We start from the raw sequence: 21,137 nt of genomic DNA, 5'->3' as shown, positions 1-21,137 counted from the left end.
CCTCCCTCCACCTCTGGTGGCCTGGTGTCTAACCTATGTCCTGCACTCTTTCCTAGGAGCGTAGTCAAGATTGGGAGCAAATGTTTTGCTTGCTGTTTAGGGCGCAGCATGTCTGAGCATAAGAGGCTACCACAACACCACATTTCAAGATGTATTTCTGAATTCATGGATGTTTGTTTATTGCACGGTCTCATTTTTAGGCCAGCGTTGCCTGTCTTTCCGGAGGGGAGAAGGCCAATGGATAGCAGCTTTTATTAAACAGGAAATATAAACAATTGATGCGTTATTTGTTAATATCAAATGCATCTTCCTGAAGTACACAGCTTTCATTGTTTTTGAATAATAACTGAGTCTATGTGTATAAACACAAGAAGGCGTTGTGGATATCCTGATGTGCCGTAGTGGAAATCTTGGCACCATAGCATTTCCACCGAAAATTTGGTGAGGTGCCAAAAAAACTACAGCACTTCTTGTGGAAACATTGGTAATGCGCCAGAAGGTACAATGGGGGAATTGGCAATTTATCTTGATGTCTCTTCTGTATTTGTTTAACTAATTAGTTTAATTTTTGATGGCTGTCATGTGTTTCGCAGGATTACTGTGAATGCATATTCCTTTGTCATTTGCACTTCTCTCTCTTGGGGATTGTTTATATTTTACAGAGCAACTAGAATACTCTTTTTTAAAAAAAAAAGTGTGCCTGCAGTCCAGTATAATTTGTCTTTGTGCTTCCCTATGGACTAATTTACCTGCTACTTGAGCCTTTGCAAATGGCCTCTGCAAAGGTCAGAAGTTGGTGATTATCTTGCTCTTGCTTGATATTGAAAATGTGTTTTTTCCCTTCTCCATGCTGTGATTCATGGGGAACAGCTGCGAACTAAACAATATACTGGTGGTAAGTGAAAGGGATTGGGACTGTTCTGTGGTGATCTTTTAACCTTTATTGTGAAGTGTTGTAAGGAGATGAAAAATTCCATGTTGCCTGTCAAAATTGGTGGAAGTGTGTGCTTTCTTGTGTTTGATTGGAGGTTGTAATTTAGCACTGGTTTCTCTCCTGTGACTTGGGAGGAGGCTGATGCTGGAGGATATCTATGATTGGAAACAACCATTTCCAGTCCAATTATTAACATTTTATTAAGAGAATCTGCAGAATCGGAGAACTGTCTTGTGCAGTTTTTTTTTGGTTTCCAAGTTCATTTTGAAAAGAATTAGACATGCTATTCAAAGTATGTGTATATAAATAATATTTCCCTTCACAGTCAAAGCAAAATGACTCTCATCATGTTTAACCAGTAGATTTCTTATATCATTGATGGTGAGTCAGAGGATTTGCTGTTTTATAACAATAGGGTCTTTTATGTTATGCAGAGCATTGCACCAGAGCCACTGATTTACATTGACAAAATAAGTCAAATTCCATTTTCATTAAATGGTATTCTGGGATTTTTACTGGTGTTTTGGGGTGGAGTTGTACAACTCTATGAAAACTATGAATTTTTTTATATATATATTCTTTTATCTATGTATTTTCTATCTTTTTTTACCATTTTTAAAGCTGAACATATACAGCAAGATGGTGTGCAAGATGCAGCAAGTGAAGGTAGCTATCTCATATTTACCAGTGTTGGGTAGGGAGAATTGGAGGTTAAGCTGCACTTGGAGGAAGTCCTTCACTTTGATACTGGGGGTTTGGTCGTGGGCTCAGGTGGTACTGGGGGTTTGGTCGTGGGCTCTGGTGGTACTGGGGGTTTGGTCGTGGGCTCTGGTGGTACTGGGGGTTTGGTCCTGGGCTCTGGTGGTACTGGGGGTTTGGTCCTGGGCTCTGGTGGTACTGGGGGTTTGGTCGTGGGCTCTGGTGGTACTGGGGGTTTGGTCGTGGGCTCTGGTGGTACTGGGGGTTTGGTCGTGGGCTCTGGTGGTACTGGGGGTTTGGTCGTGGGCTCTGGTGGTACTGGGGGTTTGGTCCTGGGCTCTGGTGGTACTGGGGGTTTGGTCGTGGGCTCTGGTGGTATTGAGATGGGTGTCCTGAAGTTTGACAGTACTGTGGTGGGGTTGCTGGAGTTTGGCAGTGTGAGTGTCCTTTTGATCTGGTATCACTGTGGAGTGGGAACCTGAAGTTTGGCAGAACTAGGGATGGAATGTGAGGTTGGGTTCCTGATGTCTGTCAGGAGGGTCAGGGATTGGACTGATAGCTTTGGTGGGGGGTTGGAGGGGAAGATGGGGAAGAATCACATGTCTGGCAGCATTTTGTGACTACGGGATTTCTGTCAACACTGAATTTGGTATTTTGCGATTCCTGAACCGTCTCTCAGATACCAATGCTAACAATAACTCAGGTGATTTATAAAAGTTTCAAAATTGAATTGATTTTGTTAAAATTTACGATTTAAAAAGAAATTTAAAGATGAAGAAAGTCATGGTGCCGTGAAGACAGTGGGAGGGGGGAATTTTCCGGACAGGAAACCTGGAAGTATGAGTTTCCTGGACATCCTTACAATTTTGACGTAAGGACATCTTTCGCATTATTTCTGTAGGTTTTGACAGGCTGGCTGTCAGTCGGCTGGGAGAGCTGCCAGGGACTGGATGCCAGCAGGTAAGTCTGACATCGTGGGCTTAGGCCGGTCATTGTTTGGGGGATGGGGGGCGTTTGGCCAATCGCGTATGTGGGATCGCAGCAGGTATGCTTGTCGGGCAGGATGCAAGCACTTCTGCTCCTCCTGGTCCACGAGCAATGCAATAAAGGCATTTACCTATTGATCCGGGCCTCCTTGCCTCCTGTTACGTGATGTGAAGCAGAAGGCCTAGGAATTCTGGCTCCCAGGAGTTAAAAATAAACATGCTGTTAAAATGGAGTTCCACAGTCTCCTTAAAAGATTTTACTGACCGATCCGCCTCTTGAGAACGGATTGGTCGGCGGCCCCCGGACACGCTTCCGTTAAAACTGTAAGTGGGCAGGTAGGGGTCAGGTTTTACATTTTTACAATTTTTACCTCCCCACCCGTTAAAATTTACCTCTTTGTCTTTCTCTCCCTTCCTCTCTCAATGCTTTTCTTGAAGTCTATAAGAACACAAAACAAAAGCTACTCACTTTTTTTTCTTGTGCTCACACAGATACATCCTCACCATTTTAGAAAACACTTAATATAAACTTAAATAATATTGGAAGACAACTGAGCAGAAACTGCTAGAAACCAAAGAAAATTATTCCATCAGTGTAGCTGACTGAACAGTACTCATACGTTCTGGGAAATCAGGTACACTGCACACATTCAGATTTTTTATTATTCGTTCATGGGATGTGGGCGTCGCTGGTGAGGCCGGCATTTATTGCCCATCCCTAATTGCCCTTAAGAAGGTGGTGGTGAGCCGCCGCACTGAACCGCTGCAGTCCGTGTGGTGAAGGTTCTCCCACAGTGCTGTTAGGAAGGGAGTTCCAGGATTTTGACCCAGCGACGCTGAAGGAACGGCGATATATTTCCAAGTCAGGATGGTGTGTGACTTTGAGGGGAACGTGTAGGTGGTGGTGTTCCCATGTGCCTGCTGCCCTTGTCCTTCTAGGTGGTAGAGGTCGCGGGTTTGGGAGGTGCTGTCGAAGAAGGCTTGGCGAGTTGCTGCAGTGCATCCTGTGGATGGTGCACACTGCAGCCACTGTGCGCCGGTGGTGAATGGAGTGAATGTTTAGGTTGGTGGATGTGGTGCTAATCACGCGAGCTGCTTTGTCCTGGATGTGTTGAACTTCTTGAGTGTTGTTGGAGCTGCACTCATCCAGGCAAGTGGAGAGTATTCCATCACACTCCTGACTTGTGCCTTGTAGATGGTGGAAAGGCTTTGGGGAGTCAGGAGGGGAGTCACTTGCCACAGAATACCCAGCCTCTGACCTGCTCTTGTAGCCACAGTATTTATATGGCTGGTCCAGTTTAGTTTCTGGTCAATGGTGACTCCCAGGATGTTGATGGGGGATTCGGCGATGGTAATGCCGTTGAATGTCAAGGGGAGGTGGTTAGACTCTCTCTTGTTGGAGATGGTCATTGCCTGGCACTTGTCTGGCGCGAATGTCACTTGCCACGTATGAGCCCAAGCCTGGATGTTGTCCAGGTCTTGCTGCATGCGGGCTCGGACTGCTTCGTTATCTGAGGGGTTGCGAATGGAACTGAACACTGTGCAATCATCAGCAAACATTCCCATTTCTGACCTTATGATGGAGGGAAGGTCATTGATGAAGCAGCTGAAGATGGTTGGGCCTAGGACACTGCCCTGAGGAACTCCTGCAGCAATGTCCTGGGACTGAGATGATTGGCCTCCAACAACCACTACCATCTTCCTTTGTGCTAGGTATGACTGCAGCCACTGGATAGTTTTTCCCCCTGATTCCCATTGACTTCAATTTTACTAGGGCTCCTTGGTGCCACACTCGGTCACATGCTGCCTTGATGTCAAGGGCAGTCACTCTCACCTCACCTCTGGAATTCAGCTCTTTTGTCCATGTTTGGACCAAGGCTGTAATGAGGTCTGGAGCCGAGTGGTCCTGGCGGAACCCAAACTGAGCATCGGTGAGCAGGTTATTGGTGAGTAAGTGCCGCTTGATAGCACTGTCGACGACACCTTCCATCACTTTGCTGATGATTGAGAGTAGACTGGGGCGGTAATTGGCCGGATTGGATTTGTCCTGCTTTTTGTGGACAGGACATACCTGGGCAATTTTCCACATTGTCAGGTAGATGCCAGTGTTGTAGCTGTACTGGAACAGCTTGGCTAGAGGCGCAGCTAGTTTTGGAGCACAAGTCTTCAGCACTACAGCCGGGATGTTGTCGGGGCCCATAGCATTTGCTGTATCCAGTTCACTCAGTTGTTTCTTGATATCGCGTGGAGTGAATCGAATTGGCTGAAGACTGGCTTTTGTGATAGTGGGGATATCGGGAGGAGGCCGAGATGGATCATCCGCTCGGCACTTCTGGCTGAAGATGGTTGCAAACGCTTCAGCCTTGTCTTTTGTACTCGAGTGCTGGACTCCCATCATTGAGGATGGGAATGTTTGCAGAGCCTCCTCCTCCCGTTAGTTGTTTAATTGTCCACCACCATTCACGACTGGATGTGGCAGGACTGCAGAGCTTTGATCTGATCCGTTGGCTGTGGAATCGCTTAGCTCTGTCTGTAGCATGTTGCTTCTGCTGTTTAGCATGCATGTAGTCCTGAGTTGTAGCTTCACCAGGTTGGCATCTCATTTTTAGGTACGCCTGGTGCTGCTCCTGGCATGCTCTTCTACACTCCTCATTGAACCAGGGTTGATCCCCTGGCATGTTGGTAATGGTAGAGTGAGGAATATGCCGGGCCATGAGATTACAGATTGTGCTGGAATACAATTCTGCTGCTGCTGATGGCCCACAGCTCCTCATGGATGCCCAGTTTTGTGCTGCTGGATCTGTTCTGAATCTATCCCATTTAGCACGATGGTAGTGCCACACAACACGTTGGATGGTTTTCTCAGTGCGAAGACAGGACTTCGTCTCCACGAGGACTGTGCGGTGGTCACTCCTACCACTACTGTCATGGACAGATGCATTTGCGACAGGTAGATTGGTGAGGACGAGGTCAATCTTGGTTCACTCACCACCTGCCGCAGGCCCAGTCTGGCAGTTATGTCCTTCAGGACTCGGCCAGCTCGGTCAGTCGTGGTGCTACCGAGCCACTCTTGGTGATGGACATCCCCCACCCAGAGTACATTCTGTGCCCTTGCTACCCTCAGTGCTTCCTCCAAATGCTGTTCAAAATGGAGGAGGACTAATTCATCACCCGAGGGAGGGCGGTCGGTGGTAATGAGCAGGAGGTTTCCTTGCCCATGTTTGACCTGATGCCATGAGATTTCATGGGGTCCAGAGTCAATGTTGAGGACTCCCAGGGCCACTCCCTCCTGACTGTATATCACTGTACCGCCACCTCTGGTAGGTCTGTCCTGCCGGTGGGACAGGACATACCCAGGGATGGTGATGGAAGAGTCTGGGACATTGGCTGAAAGGTATGATTCTGTGAGTGTGGCTTTGTCGGGCTGTTGCTTGACTAGTCTGTGGGACAGCTCTCCCAATTTTGGCAGAAGTTCCCAGATGTTAGTGAGGAGAACTTTGCAGGGTCGACTGGGCTTGGTGTGCCAAGTTGTCCGTCCGGTTTTATTCTTATTGTGACTTTTTTTCGAGAGATTTTACAACTGAGCGGCTTGCTATGACATTTCAGATGGCATTTAAGAATCAACCACATTGCTGTGGGTCTGGAGTCACATATAGGCCAGACCGGGTAAGGACGGCAGGTTTCCTTCCCGAAAGGGCATTAGTGAACCAGATAATCCGGTAGTTTCATGGCCACCATTAATGATACTAGTATTTTAATTCCAGATTTTTATTTAATTAATTGAATTTAAATTCCCCAGCTGCCGTGGCGGGATTTGAACTCATGACTCTGGATTATTAGTCCAGGCCTCTGGCTTACTAGTCCAGTAACATGTCCACTATGCTACCGTACCCATATTCAGATTGCATCATCTAAAATTTCGAAGTTCAGCTAACAGTGTCGCAGCCCTGGGTGAAAATATCAAATCCAAGCTTAGGCTTTTGAGAGAGGCTGAGGCCTTCAAGTAAAAACTTGAAGGCAGACATTAAAACACAACACAATTCAATGAATCAATGTAATAACATTGTGAAATAAGTAACTTTGAATTTTGTTTAAACCCTTATTTTGGACATTAGAATTTTCAATTACTGAGAAAAATATTGCACATGAAATGTTCAGAAAGCATTTTGAGTGATTTGTTGGGAAAAGATAATACAATACTACCTAGTGACCAGACTGTGCAACTACATGTTGATGCAAAACAGTTTTTCAATATTTCTTAATGATAGGTCCACTGGTGCTCCCATTAACATTGGTATTCCTTTTATAGCACCGCATAAAGGTGTCACAGCAAGCTCACAGGCAATATAAAGAAATCGTACCATTTTAAAGGGCATGTAGGAACAGAGATTTGGGGGTTCACATATACAAATCTTTGAAGGTGGCAGTGCAAGTTGATGAAAAATCATATAGGATCCTTGGCTCTATCAGTGGAGGCATACAGTAAAAAAATCAAGCAAGTTATGCTCAACCTTTTATAAATCACTGGTTCAACCTTGGGTAGAGCATTGTGTCCAATTTTGGGCACAACACTCTAGGAAAGATGTCAAGACCTTGGATAGGGTGCAGAGGAGATTTACCAGAATGATAGCAGGGATGAGGGACTTCAGTTATGTGGCGAGACTGGTTAAGCTGGGATTGTTCTGCGCAGAGCAGCGTAGGTTATGGGGAGATTTAATAGAGGTGTTCAAAATTATGTGAGGTTTTGATAGAGTAGCTAGGGAGAAACAGTTTCCACTGGCAGGAGGGTCGGTAACTAGAGGACACCGATTTAAGACAATTGGCGAAGGAACCAGAGGGGAGATATGGAGACATTTTTTTACTCAGTGAGTTGTTATGATCTCGAAGACTGTGCCTAGAAGTGTGGCAGAAGCAGATTCAATAGTAACTTTCAAAAGGGAATTGAATAAATACTTGAAAAGGAAAAATTTGCAGGGCTATGGGGAAAGAGCGGAGAGTGAGACTAATTGGATAGCTCTTTCAAAGAGCTGGCACAGGTATGATTGGCTGAATGGCCTCCTTTTTGTGCTGTAAGATACTACGTTTCTAAGAGCTGTAACAGGTTGGCGAAAACACTTTTAACATGAGAAAATCCAAAGAAAGATATTTACATAAAGCATTTAATGGAAACATAATGGATGTGCTGAGTTTAATAATATAAATTGATATTGCATAGTTAATATGTTTCGGCCAGTACTGTCCACTTTTTTGGAGGGGAGAAGGCTGAAGCATAGCAATTTTAATATTAAATGAGTGTAGCTAGATAATACGTTTGCTGTTAACATCAACTGCATCATTTTGAAGTAACCCGAATACTTTCTCCTTTTAATAATTATGGTGGAATCTTTGTGTATAAACACAAGAGTAAGGTGCAATATCTGGATGAGCTTGAGTGAACATCTTGAACATGGGAAAGCTAATGTCAGTATTGGTCTGGATGACACCCATCTTGGCACGGACCAGCGGTTGAATCTGGAACCTTCCTTACGAGTAGCAGATCAGCTGGTGCTTTCATCAGGGTGCGTTCAATTAAAATTTTCCATTAGACCGATGATTGTACTGCCAGGTTAATCTATTTCATGTGATTCCTGGGATGAGAGGGTTGTCCTATGAGGAGAGATTGAGTAAAATGGGCCTATATTCTCTGAGAGGTGATCTCATTGAAACATATGAAATTCTTAGCACCTACTCTGTCAAGCCCTCGAAGAGGCTATTTCCCCTGGCTGGAGAGTCTAGAACTAGGGATCATGGTCTCAAGGTTAGAGGTTGGCCATTTAGGACTAAGATGAGAGAAAATGTCTTCACTCAGAATCTTTGGAATTCTCCGCCCAGAGGGCCGTAGGTGCCGAGTTGTTGATTGAGATCGATAGATTTTTGGACATTAAGGGAATCAAGGGATTTAGGGATTGGGCAGAAAAGTGGAGTTGAGGTAGAAGATCAGCCATGATCTTATTGAATGGCGGAGCAGGCTCGAGGGGCCAGATGGCCTATTCCTGTTCCTATTTCATAGGAACATAGGAACAGGAGTAGGCCAATCAGCCCCTCGTGCCTGCTCCACCACTTGATAAGATCATCGCTGATCTGTGATCTAGCTCCATTTACCTGTCTTTGGCCCATATCCCTTAATACCTTTGGTTGCCAAAAAGCTATCTATCTCAGATTTAAATTTAGCAATTGAGCTAGTATCAATTGCCGTTTGCGGAAGAGAGTTCCAAACTCCTACCACCCTTTGTGTGTAGAAATGTTTTCTAATCTCACTCCTGAAAGGTCAGGCTCTAATTTTTAGACTGTGCCCCCTACTCCTAGAATCCCCAACCAGCGGAAATAGTTTCTCTCTATCCACCCTATCTGTTCCCCTTAATATTTTATAAACTTCGATCAGATCACCCCTTAACCTTCGAAACTCCAGAGAATACAACCCCAATTTGTGTAATTTCTCCTCTTAACTTAACCCTTGAAGTCCGGGTATCATTCTAGTAAACCTACGCTGCACTCCCTCCAAGGCCAATATGTCCTTCCGAAGGTGCGGTGCCCAGAACTGCTCACAGTACGGTCTAACCAGGGTTTTGTATAGCTGCAGCATAACATCTGCCCCCTTGTACTCTAGTCCTCTAGATATAAAGGCCAGCATTCCATTAGCCTTATTGATTATTTTCTGCACCTGTTTATGACACTTCAATGATCTATGTACCTGAACCCCTAAGTTCCTTTGGACATCCACTGTTTTTAACTTTTAACCATTTAGAAAGTACCCTGTTCTATCCTTTTTTGATCCAAAGTGGATGACCTCACATTTGTCTACATTGAATTCCATTTGCCACAGTTTTGCCCATTCACCTAATCTATCAATATCGCTTTGTAATTTTATGTTTTCATCTACACTGCTTATAGTGCCACCAATCTTTGTGTCATTGGCAAACTTAAATATGAGACTTTCTATGCCTTCATCTAAGTCGTTAATAAATATTGTGAATAATTGAGGCCCCAAGACAGATCCCTGCGGGACTCCACTAGTCACATCCTGCCAATGTGAGTACCTTCCCATTATCCCTACTCTCTGTCGCCTTTCGCTCAGCCAACTTCCTAACCAAGTCCGTACTTTTCCCTCAATTCCATGGGCTTCTATGTTAGCTAACAGCCTCTTATGTAGGACCTTATCAAATGCCTTCTGGAAGTCCATATAAATAACATCCATTGACATTTCCCTGTCCACTACTTTAGTCACCTCTTCTTCAAAAAAATTCAATCATGTTTGTCAGGCACGACCTACCTTTCACAAATCCATGCTGGCTCTCCCTGACTAACTGAAAATTCTCGGTGTTCAGTCACCCTATCTTTAATTATAGACTCCAGCATTTTCCCCACAACAGATGTTAGGTTAACTGGTCTATAATTCCCCGGTTTCCCTCTCTCCCCTTTCTTAAAAAGCGGAGTGACGTGCAATTTTCCAATCTCGAGGGACAGTTCCTGAATCTAGAGAACTTTGAAAGATTATAGTTAGGGCATCTGCAATGTGCTCACCTACTTCCTTTTAAAACCCTGGGATGGAAACCATGTGGTCCTGGGGATTTGTCACTCTTTAGTGATATTATTTTCTTCATTACTGTTGCTTTACTTATGTTAATTTTATCGAGTCCCTGTCCCCGATTCAATATAAGTTTTCTTGGGATTTCTGGCATGCTATCCTCTTTTTCGACTGTAAATACTGATGCAAAGTAATTGTTCAACATATCCGCCATTTCCCCATTGTCAATGACAATATCCCCACTTTCAGTTTTTAAGGGGCCAACACTGTTCCTGACCACCCTCTTTTTGCTAATGTAACTATAAAAGTTCTTCGTATTGGTTTTGATATCCCTTGCAAGTTTCTTTTCATACTCTCTTTTTGTAGCTCTTGGTATCTGTTTTGTGACCCTTTGTTGATCTTTGTATCTTTCCCATTCGCCAGGATCTGTGCCCTTTCCTTATGTCTTATACTGTCCCTTACCTCTTTAGTTGTCCATGGCTGTTTTTTTTGGCAAGTAGAGTTCTTGCCCCTCAGGGGTATAAACCGATTCTGTATCACGTTAAATGTTTCTTTAAACATTTGCCACTGATCATCAGTCGTTTTACCCATTAACAGATTTGCCCAGTTTACTGTGGACAGTCTCTGTCTTATCCCATTGATGTGGAGATGCCGGTGATGGACTGGGGTTGACAATTGTAAACAATTTTACAACACCAAGTTATAGTCCAGCAATTTTATTTTAAATTCACAAGCTTTTGGAGGCTTCCTCCTTCCTCAGGTGAACGTTTGTTGGAAATGAAATCCTCGAAATGAAATCGCATTTATAATTCACATTGGTGATTACAGACAGTTTTTTCAACTGCCCGTTGCCAAGGCAATCAGTGTGCAGACAGACAGGTGTTACCTGCAAGGTCTCCGAATATACAAATCACCAAAAAAAACAACAAACAAAAAAAAAACAGAGATAGAGAGGTAGAAACATAGAAAAGACAGCAACTGACCCGTTATATTAAAAACAGATAACATTTGTTCGCTGGTGGGGTAACGTGTAGCGTGACATGAACCCAAGATCCCGGTTGAGGCCGTCCTCATGGGTGCGGAACTTGGCTATCAATTTCTGCTCGACGATTTTGCGTTGTCGTGTGTCTCGAAGGCCGCCTTGGAGTACGCTTACCCGAAGGTCGGTGGCTGAATGTCGTTGACTGCTGACGTGTTCCCCGACTGGGAGGGAACCCTCCTGTCTGGCGATTGTTGCGCGGTGTCCGTTCATCCGTTGTCGCAGCGTCTGCATGGTCTCGCCAATGTACCATGCTCTGGGGCATCCTTTCCTGCAACATATGAGGTAGACAACGTTGGCCGAGTCACAGGAGTATGAACCATGCACCTGGTGGGTGGTGTCCTCTCGTGTGATGGTGGTATCTGTGTCGATAATCTGGCATGTCTTGCAGAGGTTACCGTGGCAGGGTTGTGTGGTGTCGTGGACGCTGTTCTCTTGAAAGCTAGGTAATTTGCTGCGAGCGATGGTCTGTTTGAGGTTGGGTGGCTGTTTCAAGGCGAGTAGTGGAGGTGTGGGGATGGCCATAGCGAGGTGTTCGTCATCATTGATGACATGTTGAAGGCTGCGGAGAACATGGCGTAGTTTCTCCGCTCCGGGGAAGTACTGGGCGACAAAGGGTACTCTGTTGGTTGCGTCCCGTGTTAGTCTCCTGAGGCCATCCCCTATGGGCAGGCCCTGCGAATACACAGGGTCTGCTCAGACGAGGAGGAACGCGATGGACACCTACAGACGCTGAAAGACGCCCTAGTAAGAACGGGATATGACGCTCAACTCATCGATCGATAGTTCCGACGGGCCACAGCAAAAAATCGCATGGACCTCCTCAGGAGACTAACACGGGACGCAACCAACAGAGTACCCTTTGTCGTCCAGTACTTCCCCGGAGCGGAGAAACTACGCCATGTTCTCCGCAGCCTTCAACATGTCATCAATGACGACGAACACCTCGCTATAGCCATCCCCACACCTCCACTACTCGCCTTTAAACAGCCACCCAACCTCAAACAGACCATCGTTCGCAGCAAATTACCTAGCTTTCAAGAGAACAGCGTCCACGACACCACACAACCCTGCCACGGTAACCTCTGCAAGACATGCCAGATCATCGACACAGATACCACCATCACACGAGAGGACACCACCCACCAGGTGCATGGTTCATACTCCTGTGACTCGGCCAACGTTGTCTACCTCATACGTTGCAGGAAAGGATGCCCCAGAGCATGGTACATTGGCGAGACCATGCAGACGCTGCGACAACGGATGAACGGACACCGCGCAACAATCGCCAAACAGGAGGGTTCCCTCCCAGTCGGGGAACACTTCAGCAGTCATGGACATTCATCCACCGACCTTCGGGTAAGCGTACTCCAAGGCGGCCTTCGAGACACACGACAACGCAAAATCGTCGAGCAGAAATTGATAGCCAAGTTCCGCACCCATGAGGACGGCCTCAACCGGGATCTTGGGTTCATGTCACGCTACACGTTACCCCACCAGCGAACAAATGTTATCTGTTTTTAATATAACGGGTCAGTTGCTGTCTTTTCTATGTTTCTACCTCTCTATCTCTGTTTTTTTTTGTTTGTTGTTTTTTTTTGTGATTTGTATATTCGGAGACCTTGCAGGTAACACCTGTCTGTCTGCACACTGATTGCCTTGGCAACGGGCAGTTGAAAAAACTGTCTGTAATCACCAAGCATTGTTCTGTGAATTATAAATGCGATTTCATTTCGAGGATTTCATTTCCAACAAACGTTCACCTGAGGAAGGAGGAAGCCTCCGAAAGCTTGTGAATTTAAAATAAAATTGCTGGACTATAACTTGGTGTTGTAAAATTGTTTACAATTATCCCATTGAAGTCAGCCTTACCCATGTCTAGAATGTTCTTATGTATAAATGTTTTTCTCTTTTGCTCATTCTTCACCTACATAAAATCCTGTAACATCATCAAAATATTAGAGTACAATCAGCTGGAGTTGAAGGGATGTGCAGAGCTGACGTTACTGTTGTGGAGTTCGTTCCCAAATGAACTGAAAAATTGTAATTTTAAGAAACACTAAGTGCTTTCAAATGGCCGACTTTCTGTAGCTACTAAAGTGTGGGCAACACATTAGCACATATTTTGATTTGCTTAATGGCTACCCTGGTGTTATTTTTCTACAAGCTTAATTTATGCTATCAATTCCAGTTTAGCAAATACTTGATAATTGGATAGAATTCAAAGACTCCCAAGATTTTTCTATCCAAATCTATTGTGGTCAAACTTGGTAATGTGAACAAAACTTTTCTTTTTTTCAGACAGCTGTGAGTGTGAGATGTGGACTCTTTACAGTATCCCTTCCTTTTCTCCTTTTACAGTAGTCACTGAATCCGAATAAACGCATCCATTAACGGGTCTGTAAAAGTTACGAATGATATATTTCTTATGTGCTCTTAGATGGCTTTTTAAACTTAATGCAATAAAGATTAAAATCACAATTGAACAGCTGTTTAATTTGTTGAAACCTTATTCGGCAGAGAATTTACTCTGTATGTCATATGTAGCAATTAGAAACATTGTTGATTATTTTTTAACAAATCCCTGCAATTTAACAGGAAACACGACTGAACTGGTGGAGCACACTGATGTTGGGGAGATTGAACATTTCCTATATAACATAAAATCTTTTAATAGTACACTGATGTTTGGAAACTGCTGCTATCTATATCTGTGGTTTGTTAGTTTGTGTAAAGAAAGCAGTACTTCCTCTTCCCCACTCTGTTACACAAATCATTTTGCTGTATTAAAAATAAGAATATAAATTGGCTGGATATCGAGCATTGGTAACTAGTAGCGTGTAACTATGTTATAGTTTTTGGATGGGTAAGAGTACACTTTGTAGAAATGTTCATCCTTTTGTAAGGGTTGAATGCTTGACCTGGTTTTCGCTTCCAATTGTATACAATTGTAGAAATGAGTGGTCGCTAATGGTTACACAGGTGTCCACTCAGTGCAAGTTGCTGTTGATGCATTTTGGTGTTGAGCTGAATAGTAATGAGCTCTGTACTAGGGAATTGAGAATAGGAGGTAGCACAATCTTATCCGTAATTTGGTCACTTAGCCTTTATTGCTCCAGTTCAACGCAAGCAAACTCCATATTGGTGCTTTCATGGCTTACAATCCACAACATGAAGTGGTTGTGGAAAACTCTACCTTGCCTCTGGCAAACTGAAAGTAAATGACGGAAGACCTTGCCATTTGCCAAGTGTCTCATGAGGACCTGCTCTGTTGAGAAAAAGTAACTCCTCCCATCAAGCCTGTTTCTTCCACAGACCATGTACATTCTGACAGTATAGTAGTTTTTACATTGTCTGGAGCTGATACAACTATTTCATGTGGTTTTTGCACAGCTGGTGGTAAACTTGCCCGATTTGCTAAAGCTAGTGGTTGGCAAGAGTCCGGATTGTACTCCTATTGTGAAAGTTGTCTTAGTGCTACTGGCCTGGATCTTGTGCACTGGTCCAATATAAAAGCAGCTTACTATTGATTTTAAAGCCCACCCATTTAATCTTCAGAAGAAGGGTTCTAACTAAAATTGGGCGGGGTGTAAATCAGGTGTCCGACCCGAACCTGCCCCATTCTCGCCGGGCAGGTTCGGATTAAAATTAGGTTTCTGTTATCAAACAGGTGTGGACACCTGGGACTGTGTTCTCTTTGCTGACGCTGATATGGGTTGACAGAATGTACATCCTAAGTACACAATACATGATATTGAAGTGGCCCAGGCTGGGGGATAAATGTTGGCCGGGACACCGGGGAGAACTCCCCTACACTACTTCGAATAATGCCATGGAATCTTTTATGCCCACCTGAGGGCAGACTCGGTTTAACTTTTTATCTGCAAGACGCACCTCCAACAGTGCAGCCCCCTCTCAGTACTGCACTGGAGTGTCATCCTGGATTATGTGCTCATGTCTCTAGAGTGGGGCTCGAACCCACAACCTTCTGACTCCGAGGCGAGTGCTACCATTGAACCATTAAATGGCATAGATAAGCAAGTCCAGAGTATTATTTTAAAATAAACTATCAAAGTAGGGCCAGAGGCTATAAATAAATGAAAATAAATTTAAAATCGCTATAACAGGAAAACTATCTGAATCCTAGCACTGAAGTTTTTCATACCTATAGGGCTACTACAGCCAAGTTTTCTAAACAGCAATTACTCTTACAGTCTACACACTCAGTTCTATTCGCAGAGGATTAAAGAGTCAGCCATTGCTAAATAGAAAATGAGATGACAAAGGGAAGGAAAATATCTAGGGTACATCACAGCATCCGTTTCTTTGTTGCTAACCATTTACATGCAGTACAGTGAATGTTCAGCAGCTCCCTTTGTGGGTAGCCTTCAGGTGGTCTCCTATTGCAGTTTCATTTTGGAGCTGTTTGCTGATGTTATACCTCTCCATACAGGTTGATTTCAAACCAGTTGTTTTTTAAAAAAAGAACACAGTACTGCACACCCAGGGTCACATCAATTCAATGGCACTGGCTTAGTGCGAACACTGGCAAAATATTTCGGGCTGTGTCAGTCAAGTTTGTGACTCTTTGGGCCAGAATAAAGGCACCATAAAAATGCATATGTGCTCCTTAAATACAATTATTACAATTTATAAAATCTAAGTACAAATGTCATCCACATAAGGTTCAAAAATCCTCCTCCTTACTTTGCCTATAAATTTGGAAAGTAGGAAGGAAAAGGAACAATGGTGTAAACTTGTTGTCTCAAACCAGTTCCCCTGATGGCCCTGATTTATCAGTGATAAATGCTTGTAATAATCTTCCAGGCAGAGGAATAGGGGCAAAAGCTTTTGAATGTGTTCAAAATACATTTGGTGTTAAAATGGGAGAATCCGAATACAAGAGTGATGAGCTTCGGTGAGTCAATTGCCATTTTATCTTCTGATTTTTTTTTCTTAATTTATCTTTTTTTTTAATCCCACCCCAAAATCTGCCGACTGTCGTCAGCTGTGACATGTCTGCGCCACTCTGGCTGAGATTCGTTAAAGCTGCGGAGACCAGGGATTGAGCCTAAGGTTTCCTTGGTCTCTGTGGCTTAATACCACGGGTAAGTTATGTACTTGCCTACTGAGCCATCAGGGGAATTGGTTTGACATAACAAGTTTACACCATTGTTCCTTTTCCCTCCTACTTTCCAAATTTATAGGCAAAGTAAGGAGGAGGATTTTTGAACCTTATGTGGATGACATTTGTACTTGGATTTTATAAATTGTAATAATTGTATTTAAGGAGCACATATGCATTTTTGTGGTGCCTTTATTCTGGCCCAAAGAGTCACAAACTTGACTTACACAGCCCGAAATATTTTGCCAGTGTTTGCACTAAGCCAGTGCCATTGAATTGATGTGACCCTGGGTGTGCAGTACTGTTTTTTTTTAAAACAACTGGTTTGAAATCAACCTGTATGGAGAGGTATAACATCAGCAAACAGCTCCAAAATGAAACTGCAATAGGAGACCACCTGAAGGCTACCCACAATGGGAGCTGCTGAACATTCGCTGTACTGCATGTAAATGGTTAGCAACAAAAAACGGATGCTGTGATGTACCCTAGATATTTTCCTTCCCTTTGTCATCTCATTTTCTATTTAGCAATGGCTGACTCTTTAATCCTCTGCGAATAGAACTGAGTGTGTAGACTGTAAGAGTAATTGCTGTTTAGAAAACTTGGCTGTAATAGCCCTATAGGTATGAAAAACTTCAGTGCTAGGATTCAGCCATTGTTTACATTCTGTGCTGGTGATTTTTAACGGTGGGTTTTCACATATTTGTGACCAGCATCGCTTTAATCTGATGAGAAACAAATGGGATAACTCTTTGGTGGGCTGCTTGCAGTAATGCTCAAATACTGTAACCCAAACCGTGGTGGGTAACCTTCTCGAAACAACTTTCATTTCTTGAAAGCTGATCATGCAGTGGCCCAATTACAACAATGGAGTTGGGTGTGTCATATTGAAGGATGGATTGGGGAGGGTCACTGAAAATGGTGCTGTCATTGGACGTATTTGGATCCAAATTGCAAAGTCAAATTTTCAAAGCAAGGGGCCAGTTAGTATGAACACACAAAAATATTTGTCATGTGGGAAAGCACCAGTTGCATATTGGTGCTCAATGCCATTACACAAGTAAATCCAAAAATAAACCCTAAATTAACAGTACGTACATCATAAAGTAGCTTTGACACAATTTTTCAAAGCAGTAACTTAATCTTGTTATAGACTGGAGAGTTATAAGGTGTCATCTGGCCCCGTTGATTATATTAGTGATTCGTAATTGTTTCCCAGGTTCCTTTTATTCGATATAAAAGTCTATTTTACAGTTAAATACCATGTAAAGAAACTTTGTCCTCCGTAATACTATATGCCAGGAAAATGCCCTAGATGTTGAATACAGGTTATGAATCATTTCAATAGTTCACTAGTATCATGTAAAGATTTTTAGTAGAGTTCAGTAGAAGGATAATGCAATGCAAGTGTTTTAAATTTATCCTGTACCAGGGAATCTGTTTTGTGGTCAAGGCTTGCTATCATTTGATAGTTCCCTATTGTTATTACTCAGCGCAGCTCATTCAAGACTTTGTTGCAAAGTCATTGAGACCAGTGAAAATGAAACATATATTGTAGCACTCCACGTATCGTATTTGTTGCACACCCTGCTTTGTTTTTGGTTTGGTCGCAATTTTTAAACCGAATAACTTTACACCACTGAATAGTTGTGCAATTTTAAATGACAAACTAGGAATTCCAAAAACAGATTATAAAAATTCTGATATGCCACCAATAAAAAAATATTGCATTTTTTGAACTGCTGATATTCTATACTTTTTTTTTTCTTCCCTCCCTACCCCGTGGGTTATGACCAGCAGCATGTATCCTATGGGTCCTGAAATGCATGCGGTTTAGACAAAATAATCCCTCTAAGATTAAAGTTTTGTTTAAATAATCCTATTTTACTGAATTGCCAAATACTGTAAAAGGAGTTCAAAGGAAGTTGTAAAACTGCTGGCCACGTGGTCCAGTAGCTACCATTGGGTGTACAAATCCCCTGGATGTGATGATATGAAGTTTTCTTTCAGTGATCGTGGGAATGGCGGAGCTGTGTGCCGCAGGTCCCATTCATGAAGCTACTGGGATGGATCTTCTAGGCAAAATGTTTTGCACCAATGCTCCTTTTAACAAGTTTTTAATGCACAAGATGTTAATGATGGGTGATTAAGACACCAGTAGATTCATAGATCTTTTTTATTTGCGGCAACAGGATATTTGATATGGATCAGTTTTTCTTTTCAATGTATGTTTTATACTCGAGGTGAAGGATGTTGGTACTAGGAACTGGAATTCTCCCTGGTCAATTTTAGTAATGGCCACTACCAACTTATATTCAGGGTAAAGCCTTCTCTACTCTGTCATAACAATGTACCTCAGCGTCATCATCTACTGCACCATTATGACTCTTATACAATTTCCGTCAGCTGCCATCCTATAACCCCTCAACTGAAATTGCCAGTTTACTACTGAACTATGGGTGATTTTGTAGGAACTGGATTGAAACTGCTCAAACTCATTTCATGAAGGGCCTTCAGAACCACCAGACAGGAGGCTTCTCATTCCATCAGTTAGATTTGAACCTGGTCTTGGGGGAAGACTTGCATTTATTCAGTCGACCTACACCAGTGGCCCTGACTATATTTTGTTGTGGATTGGTTCCAATAATATCAAATGCCATGGTTTTGTGATGTACCACTGAGAATGTAAATACACTGTTCATTCCTTTTATATTGTGCTGTGATGCACCAGTGAGAGTGTAAATGTGCTGAGTGTTGCTTTGCATTGTTCTGCTTCTGGAATTTTTCAATTATTCTGCAGCAAGTAATTCTAGCGATAAAAGATAAGCTGGTACAGAACAGTGACCAGCTGAACACTAGAACAACATAACATGTTAGTTTCCCCTAAATCCTCATGGGGAAGGGGAGGTAGGAGGAGTTTTTAATCTGATTGTTAGAAGGAAATGTCTTATTAAGATATAGCAATTGCTAGGAGGAACAAAGTTTTGGAGGTTGAGTCAACTTATACCAGTGTAGCTACCTTGCAGTGGCCAGCTCAAGATCAACAGAGAGAGTTGGTTGGTAACAGTTGATTTGCCTTCCCTCGTGTTTAAGGGATGTTGTGAAGAATCATAGAAGTTACAACATGGAAAGAGGCCCTTCGGCCCAACATGTCCATGTCGCCCAGTTTATACCACTAAGCTAGTCCCAATTGCCTGCACTTGGCCCATATCCCTCTATACCCATCTTACCCATGTAACTGTCCAAATGCTTTTTAAAAGACAAAATTGTACCCGCCTCTACTACTGCCTCTGGCAGCTCGTTCCAGACACTCACCACCCTTTGAGTGAAAAAATTGCCCCTCTGGACCCTTTTGTATCTCTCCCCTCTCACCTTAAATCTATGCCCCCTCGTTATAGACTCCCCTACCTTTGGGAAAAGATTTTGACTATCGACCTTATCTATGCCCCTCATTATTTTATAGACTTCTATAAGATCACCCCTTAACCTCCTACTCTCCAGGGAAAAAAGTCCCAGTCTGTCTAACCTCTCCCTATAAGTCAAACCATCAAGTCCCGGTAGCATCCTAGTAAATCTTTTCTGCACTCTTTCTAGTTTAATAATATCCTTTCAATAATAGGGTGACCAGAACTGTACACAGTACTCCAAGTGTGGCCTCACCAATGCCCTGTACAACTTCAACAAGACATCCCAACTCCTGCATTCAATGTTCTGACCAATGAAACCAAGCATGCCGAATGCCTTCTTCACCACCCTATCCACCTGTGACTCCACTTTCAAGGAGCTATGAATCTGTACTCCTAGATCTCTTTGTTCTATAACTCTCCCCAACGCCCTACCATTAACGGAGTAGGTCCTGGCCCGATTCGATCTACCAAAATGCATCACCTCACATTTATCTAAATTAAACTCCATCTGCCATTCATCGGCCCACTGGCCCAATTGATCAAGATCCCGTTGCAATCCCAGATAACCTTCTTCACTGTCCACAATGCCACCAATCTTGGTGTCATCTGCAAACTTACTAAAGGGGAGTCTAATTTGATGGGAGTAGAATTCAATATTATAAACAGATGCTTTGTATTGGAATTAGCACAAAATTGTTCACCTGACAGCTCATGAAAGTTCCTACTTAGCACCTGGCTAGTTAGTGTTAGTACTTTGTGTTTCAGTGCCAGGTATTCCCTAAGGCTCCACCTGTCTTGATCACATTAGAATACAAGTGGCTTTGCTCCCAGTAAACTTGATTCTTATTTCTAAACCCAGGTTTTCCCCAAGTATCTAATGCCTGAGCTGTTTGCAGTTTACTGTGTGCTATCTGATGGGACTAACCAAAGTCCAGAGGGTAGCTTTGGAACTGATTGCTTTATTTGATGATTGCTTAAAAGCGAAGTCTGTAGGCATCCCCTGTCTTTTTTAACCTATTCAGCAGCTTGTTTCGGATAAACCCACCATTGCTACAAAGGCCGTTTGTGGTTAGTTAGTTCAAAAACCTGCTGCTATTTTTTTTTAAAAATCAAGTTAAATCTGCCAATAATGTGAAGTTAGGGATACAGAGTCTTTTGTCACAAGGGTCCTTCACAGATTTCTCTACTAGACTGAAACCTTTGTTTTGTGAACTTGTATTAAAAGTATATGTCCTTTCCACAGCTCCAGATGTCCTGGCTGATGAAGGCTGAGTCTCGGTGGTGAAGTGGACAGTAAACAAAGCCCTGTGGCATTCCCCAAAAACACGTAAGGTCACTTTACAGTATTTGTTTCTGTAAAAAAGCAGTGAATGATTGGCAGTT

At 43.2% G+C, this 21,137-nt stretch overlaps 1 protein-coding gene across 2 annotated transcripts in view; it reads left to right on the top strand.

Annotated features, from left to right (window-relative positions):
• The window catches only part of sipa1l1 (signal-induced proliferation-associated 1 like 1), a 348,364-nt gene that overhangs the window by 81,856 nt on the left and 245,371 nt on the right, over positions 1 to 21,137 (top strand). For both annotated transcript variants that reach the window (XM_067991257.1, XM_067991258.1), the window contains exon 2: positions 20,998 to 21,081. The gene's annotated coding sequence lies outside the window, so the exon portion shown is untranslated. The remainder of the gene's footprint in view (positions 1 to 20,997; positions 21,082 to 21,137) is intronic.

Source organism: Heptranchias perlo, chromosome 10, assembly GCF_035084215.1.
Source record: "Heptranchias perlo isolate sHepPer1 chromosome 10, sHepPer1.hap1, whole genome shotgun sequence".
Lineage (NCBI taxonomy): Eukaryota > Metazoa > Chordata > Chondrichthyes > Hexanchiformes > Hexanchidae > Heptranchias > Heptranchias perlo.
The sequence above is the reverse complement of the archived record's forward strand: the minus strand, read 5'-3'. Positions and strand labels throughout refer to the sequence as shown.